The 8,002-nt window shown below is 33.5% G+C and overlaps 1 pseudogene; it reads left to right on the forward strand.

Moving 5' to 3' along the window:
- The first annotated feature begins 2,584 nt into the window (after nt 1–2,584).
- Nucleotides 2,585–3,252, forward strand: LOC149840427 (APO protein 3, mitochondrial pseudogene; annotated as a pseudogene).
- The last annotated feature ends 4,750 nt before the right edge of the window (nt 3,253–8,002 follow it).

The raw sequence follows: 8,002 nt of genomic DNA on the forward strand, positions 1-8,002 counted from the left end.
AGATTTCTGTGTGTTTTAAGTTTAGAACAGTAAAGAGCAGACTGTTTCGGATTGAAATATTTACTGTTAATTCCTGATTTTTTTATATGTGATACATTCATATGTGATTGAACTACTGTAAAAAAATCAGAGGTTTTGGGATTCGAGAACTCTGTCAGAAAAATCAGACATCAAATCAGGTTTTTAAAGCTTTAAAATCGTTGTTAAAATCAGGGAGGTTACTTGCTGTGATGATATTTTTCTCATCCTATATTCGATTTGAGATATGTAAAGTGCCATGGATTCATATTGATTAGATCTATCTACTGTGAAATTTTGGAAATTTTTTATTTCTGTTTAGTATTTTTCCTCTGTCAGAGAATCTGATTTTAAATTTAAAACTCATTAGGGTTTACCAAAACCCTAATCAGACTTGTGTTATTCATAGATCCCAAACCACAGATCCAATTCATGATCTGTAAAAAGTGAGTATTGTTATTTTTCTGTTCACTATGCACTGATAAAATTTCAGAGATTTTTTATTAAGTTTGTCATTTATTTCTGTATTTTCAATCTGAAGTAGCTGTTTTAACCCCTGTTAGATTTGTTAGATTTTAGTTCAGATTGCCGGAAGGGTTTCTCCCTAACCGAAGATGCTTTTTCCGATATGTAAATTGAGAAATCTATGTTTTTCTTCCTAGTTTATCTATGTAAAAATTCAGAAGTTTTCATGGACGATTGGCCCCTGATTCGGGTCTAACTCTGAAACTGGTTGGTGACCTAGGTTAAAATAGCTTATTTTAGGTTTTTAATGCAATTTTCGGATTAAAATAATGTCAAAAAAATATTTTTACAATTCCAATCTGATTTTAGGGTTATAATAAGTGTCTCTGCCAATTTTTATGAAATTTAGAATTCATTTGATGTCTGAATTAATAAAATTACAAAACAGGATATGTGAAAGATCCAAAAACACTGATAAAATCACAATTTTGGTGATATTTCTTGATTTTCGTGCATAAGTGTGTAGTTTTAGGGTTTTTTCATGTTTAGAATCATATTAGGATGTTTCATGTTTGATTTTATGCTTATTTCAATCATAAATCTCAATTTTTTATCAAAATCTATTTCAGAAAACCCTGATTTCAAGGCCATAGTCTTGCTATCAGGGGCAATTTGGTCATTTGACCTAAATTTCGAAATTCTAAACCCTATTTTTTATATTTTTAATCATTTAACATCATACTTAGTTCAATTTGTCATTATTTGCATTTCAAAAGTTACATTTTATAAAACATCTTTCTGAAAACCCTGATTTCAAGGCCATAGTCTTGCTATCAGGGTATTTTGGTCATTTTGACCCCAATTTCAAAATTTCATATCTTATCTTCCTTATTTATTCAATCTTACTTCATATTTCATCATTTTGATTTAAGGGAATCATGGCAAAAGGCTTATGTCTAGTAAAATCCAGTAATTTCCAAATATTGCTGGATAAATCTAGAAAAGCCAACATATTTTCACTAACAACTTTTCTAGTTTTGCAGGGACATTGAAGACTTTATTTTTCTTTATTTCTTGTATTTAAATTTCAATAGTGATGTAATTTGTAATTAAACTTTGGAATAAGAATTTACATTTCCTGCATAGATTAGGATTTGCATTGCATATAGTTTAAACTTTGATATATAACTGTTATGCTTGTCATTCATGCACATATTACAAATTCACTATGGTCTACACGAACGGCACGTGCACTAGCTCTTATGGAGTTGACAAACTCGGTGGAATTTGTATTTATGGCCATAGTCAGAATACGAATGAGACCCAGATTTGTAATCTTCGTATTAGCCACATTCAGCTTACACTCTTAGGCTAACTTCAAAATGCACTGCATTTCTCAGAAATACAAAAAGGATTTTCTCAATTCCTCAAAATCAAGTCTTTCAAATCCATATTCATTCAATTCATTCATTTGCAAATTCCAATTTCAATTCAGAGAAATCAATTTTCTCAAAATTTCTAAGTCTTATTCTAAAATCGATTTTCTCAAAACTCTAAGTTTTCAAATGATATTTCAAGTATTTTTCAAAGTTCAAAATTCGATTTTCCAAGTTATAGCTTCAATTTCCAAGTTATAATTCAAAAAAATCAAGTTTTTCCAAGTTATTTAAAATTCCTCAGAAATCGATTTTCATAAAACCACTGAAATTCTTCAGAAAACGATTTTCACTTTCCTCAGAAATATTCTCTCACTAAGCTCATGATTTCCAAGTGTTATCTTTTCCAAGAATCTCCAAATATTTTCCAATATTCAAAGCAAACATCATGTTTTCAAATATGCATTTTCAGAAAATTCATAGCACATGCCTGATTCTTTGTGCATTTAGGAAATAGAACATGATTTAGACAAGTTGAGCAAAGTTAAGCATACAATTGATCCTTGGTTCAATTACCCCTGGTAAAGGCGCCAGGAACGGTTGAACCTCGTACCAACAGGCGAGTCCCATTCTTCGAAATTATCCCGCATTTTAAAACGGAGGCGAGTTATTTTCAAAATCTTTTTCAAATGTCAGTTTGACTCGCAAAAAGTAAAAATTTTGCGATGATAACAGTTGGCCCAAACAGTGGTCTTAGGAGTGACATGCATGTCTGGATCAAAGGTAAAGTGGAAGATGTTGTGGGGTTTTTTTCCTGGTGTTTTCATCTTGATGACAGGACGAAGAAGCCAAGAATTGTGCACGATGAAAGATTCAGAGTCAAGAGGCTGCCTGCTATTATAGAGTTCTGCATTCAAGCAGGACTAGACTTGCCAAATTTCCCAACTAGAAGAAGAACTGGGCCTGTCCATTCCATTGAAGATGAATTGAGCATCAAGACCTTGGAGTCCTGGTTGATAATGAGAAATGAAGCAGTGGAAATTATAAAGAAATATGATGTAAAGACATGTGGGTATTGTCCTGAGGTGTGAGTCTGGTCCTGTGGGACACAAGGGGAGGATGTGCAAGGCTACAAAAGCATCAATTTCGCACCGGCCTGCATGTATGGAAGGAAGTAACAATAGAAGATGTGTTAGGAATGAACTAAGTGTAGCATGTGCCAAACCCCAATGGTCCTGCTCTGCTAAATGAGTTCAAGAGGTACTATGGCAAAGCCCCAGCAACTGTTGAACTATGTATTCAGGGTGGTGCTCTGATTTCTGATGAACATAGGAGCGTGATGAAGTTGAATGACATCTCTCCTGACCGAGATGAAGAAGACCTTGTTGCCTAATAGAACCCATTTGATGAAATTCAAGCTGATAACCCGCCATCCTCTCACAGATACGCTCATCTGTGCACCCAGATCACCATTATCATGTAGTATCCTTGCATGTTTATAACTCATTTGTAGCATTCCAGGTACATGTTGTTTTCTTTTATATATTGTGGATTGGATTCATTCTAGAGTCTGAATCAGTTTAACCTGTTTTTTTAGTTTCCTTACCTGAGTTTTGCTTTATTTCTACCTTTAGAAGTCATTTTCTTTATCAAGCCGGTGAATATTAAATGTTGTATAATGAAGATTGTCATTTTTATAGAATTCTTCTCTTCTTCTTTTTTTACTTTTGCATTCTCAGCTTCAATCGTCATTTACGTGACATGTATATTCTGCATGATAAACTCACTTCATTCACGCAATGGCTTGCTCAACACCATTCACTCACACCTCAACCTATTATTATATTCCACTCACAACCACCAATTACCCTTCATTGCACTATTATTCAACAACCTTCAGTAGTATACCACATTCACTGTGTTGGTACGTCATAGCACCTATCAGCATATCCATTAATTCAGGGCATCCAATGTATGCCCTCATTAATCAGAATATAATGTAGGTACCTACCCTTTACACCATTAGCCTCTACAAAACACCTCCATCTACTGTGATTTTCACATCAGTACTCATAGAAATAACGTCCATAGCAACCTTGCTATGTCCATGTGTCCATGGCATCAGCAAACATCTTTCCTACCTGCTGTTACATAGCAGCTCTCTCATTACCTTTAATTATATTATATGTAACCCCACCTCATTATACCCATGACCCCATCACCCCCTGTGTCACCAACACAGTAATACCAGCCATTACAGTCCTGTCAAATATCATGATTGCCGCTGTTCAATCCTATAACAACATCCCCTTGTGAACGATGAATGCAGCCTCATCTCAGCATTAACAGGTTCCAAAGTTAAGCATTTTGCAGATTCCCTACATTCCTCTTTCTGAGGCCTGAATCTAGTATTTTACCCCATTATTCTGTATATTGCTTGCATTTTCCTTTGATTTCTTTGTTTAGTTATTGTAATATATCAAGTTCGTCATGGTATTTATGTTACAGTTGTTTAAGTATCAAATGATTAATTGGAGTTTTCATTACAGGTTTTCTTTCACACGGTTAATTGCCTCTACAGACTATGATAATGGATGTTAATTTCTTTCGTAGAAGATCAGACAGTAAGATGAGTTAAATTCACTTTTGTTGTTCATATCGGCTACTCATGTAAGGTGTAAGTACACTAGTCTAATTACGTTAATGTGCATTTTATATATCTACTTTGGATTTAGAATTAGCTTGAGTATTTAATTGGGTTAATAAATCTTTCCTTTGATTCAAATGTTCATTTCTTTCAGCATGTTTTTTTTTATTTTTCTCCAAATAGACCATTTGACTGTTTATTTCCTGGATTGATTTATATTGTTTGTAATAATTTAATCAAACAGAAGGTAATAGTTTATGTTGTTCGATGATCATGTGTCAGACTCTCTAGCATGAACAAGTTGGTTCATATGATATCACTTTTGAGCCTGTCCAAGTAACAAATATCCCCAAAATCTCCCTTGTGACACCTTGTGACATATTCTCTAAGTTGTCCACAGCACTGGCTGTCCTCTTTCCAACCTTGAGCAACAAAATCTCCTCATTTTATATACAAGGATCGATGTCATCAATATATATAATGCCCAGTCAATAGCTTTAAACTGATAGATGACCAAAGGCTTCAACCACAACCATCATTTAGTTTGAATACAGTGGGTTTTGGGTTACAAATCAGACACCATCACTGTAGGCTTATCAATCATCATCTAGTCAATGAACTGCATTTAGTGTTTGCAACAACATCAATAGCAAGTGCTATTGTCTCAGCATCTTCAGGCTCAAGCTCAAATTTGTACCCAGTCAATAGCTTTAAACTGATAGATGACCAAAGGCCTCCACCACAACCATCATTTAGTTTGAATACAGTGGGTTTTGGGTTACAAATCAGACACCATCACTGTAGGCTCATCAATCATCATCTAGTCAATGAACTGCATTTAGTGTTTGCAACAGCATCAATAGAAAGTGCTATTGTCTCAGCATCTTCAGGCGCAAGCTCAAATTTGTACTACCTCATCATCCACCTCATATCATGCACCCTGTCCTCACAGCCTCTGTTAGCCCACTTAATCACACAACCATTCACACTTGTTATACAACCTATTCCATTGCAAATGCTTCAGGAGCCTCACACTTTTCAACTAGAGTTGAATCCAAGAATCTCAGCTTCTCTTCAACTTAAACTAAACTTAAAACTCATAATGATTTTCCTAGTCCAGCTACTGACTCAAGGTGTGCCACGACCTCCATTGATGTAGCAGAAGACTCCTCTACAAATCCTGGACTGTGTTTGGGTGTGTTTCAACAATTTCTTAGTAAATAATGATGGCACTGCTTTTGGGGTGTATTGATCTGTCAGTTGTAAATGAAGAACTGCCTCATCACATTGTTTTGACATTATTTAGGGAATGCGATCAAGGGAATTTGCAGCTGATTGCTAACATTTGCAGTATAGAAACTATGCCTGCTTCAATTCAAGATGTTCCAAAATTCTTTTTTTTTTTTAAGGAAAGGTTTGGTCTCAACAACCCCCGTTGTTACCACCAACAGCATTGCATTTCCAACCCTTCCCTCTGAGTAGCAGCATGCAGTTAAAATTTCTTTTCCTTAGCAGTTCACAAGTGGACGCTACAGTACATTCATTGCATATAGACTTGCCACAAACTGTGAGTTCTCACAAGTAGTTCACAAAAAGCCGCTAGGATCTTCCATTTTCATAATAGCTCACCACAAGCAGCTATGGCTGTTACATCTCAGGAAGGTTCACCTTGGACCATCCTGGCTCTTGCTCTCATCCATTACACATATCCTCTCACGTATGAGCTTCTGTTTGCTTATGGCATTGCTTATATATATATATATATATATATATATATATATATATATATATATATATACATATGTATGTATACATATATACACATATGTATATACGTGTATACCTTCTCATAATATGCCATATAGCATGATGTAGCATCTTAAGCTAACATTAATTTCTTCCATTTCCTTTTATCTTGGCTTGGTGCTAATTCTTCTTTCTTGCAGGAATTCCTAGAAATGTTAATGTCTTTCTTAGATTAGGATTTCAAATTCAGTTCGAGTAGCTAGATGTAGTGAGAATATTTACATTTTCAGTATTAGAATAGAATGAATGAGCATTATAAATATTATGAATTGCTTGTTTTCATGTCACTTTACTTTTTATTTCAAAATCTCACAAATGGTGAAACACGAATGACACGTGCACCATTTTATAAAAGGTGATTAATCCTAAGTTGATGATTTACATCAATGTCCATAGTCAGGATGCAAACAAAACTTAGGATTTTTATCTTTTATAGAATAACACTGGATCCACACTGGATCATTTTCAAAATTCATCATATTTTCTTTAAATATTTTCCTCTTTTATCAGAGTTTAGTCTAAAATTAATATAATACATATATCAATGGCCATAGTCAGGATATATTGAGAATTAATTTCATTTTAAACTCTATAAAAGCACCAAAATATGTTTAATTCTTCACTTGAATTTAAATATGATTGTTATATAATATATCCAATGACCATAGTCAGGGATATATTATATCATTAATCTTATTTACATTCATTTAAAGAATGGAATATGATTTTCAAAATCCAATTTCAAATTCTTTAAAATTCATTCATCATTTAGAATAGAATTGCATCATATTTTCAAAACTCCCTTTTCAAAATTCCAAGTGATTCTTTTTCTTCACTTCTCAAATCAATTTTCAACCCTTGTAAATTCAAAATATCATTTTTAGATTCTAACTTTAAATTTGAAGTCCAATTTGACTTTGAAATTCATTTATATATCCGAAATTCAAATTTTAATTCAAATCAAATTTCAATGTTCAATTTAAACTTTGAAATTTTTTATTCATCTTCTGATTTCAAAGTTCAAAATCAAGTTTATTCTCTTATCTTCAAAATTTAAGTTTTGAGATTGATTCCAAATTCAAGTCTCTTTCTAAGTTTTAAATTTAATCTGGGTTTTCAAAACCCAGATCCATCTTCAAAAGTCCCATTTGGACTTTCAGAATCCAAAATCCAAAGTTAGATTTTAATCCCAACTTGGATTTAGATTTCCAAGTACAAATCTTCACCTTTTGGATCTCAGGCTTCAGATCCATAATCCATTTAGGATCCAGAACCCAATTGTACTTTGGATCTCAGACTTCAAATCCAAATTCCATTTAGGATCCAGATGTCAATTCCATCTTGGATCTCAGATTTCAGATCCAAATTCCATTCCAAATTTCGGATCCAATTCTACCTTGGATCTCAAACTTTAGATCCAAATTCCATCTTGGATTCTAAATCTTGGATCCAATTCCATTCAAAATCCAGAATTCAACTTCATCATTGGATCTCAGATCTCATATCCAATTCCCATTTAGGATTCTAAACCCAGAATTCAATTTTGAATCTTAAACTCTATTTAGAATGCAGACTTTGTATTCAAATTCCGTCTTAAATTCCAGATTTCAAATCAACTTCTATTTTCAAATCCAATTCCATTTTATTCCAAAATCCAAGTTTATCTTGATTCTCAAAATTCCAAAAACCA

Source organism: Nuphar pumila, chromosome 4 (genome assembly GCF_984573655.1).
Source record: "Nuphar pumila chromosome 4, dmNupPumi1.hap1.1, whole genome shotgun sequence".
Lineage (NCBI taxonomy): Eukaryota > Viridiplantae > Streptophyta > Magnoliopsida > Nymphaeales > Nymphaeaceae > Nuphar > Nuphar pumila.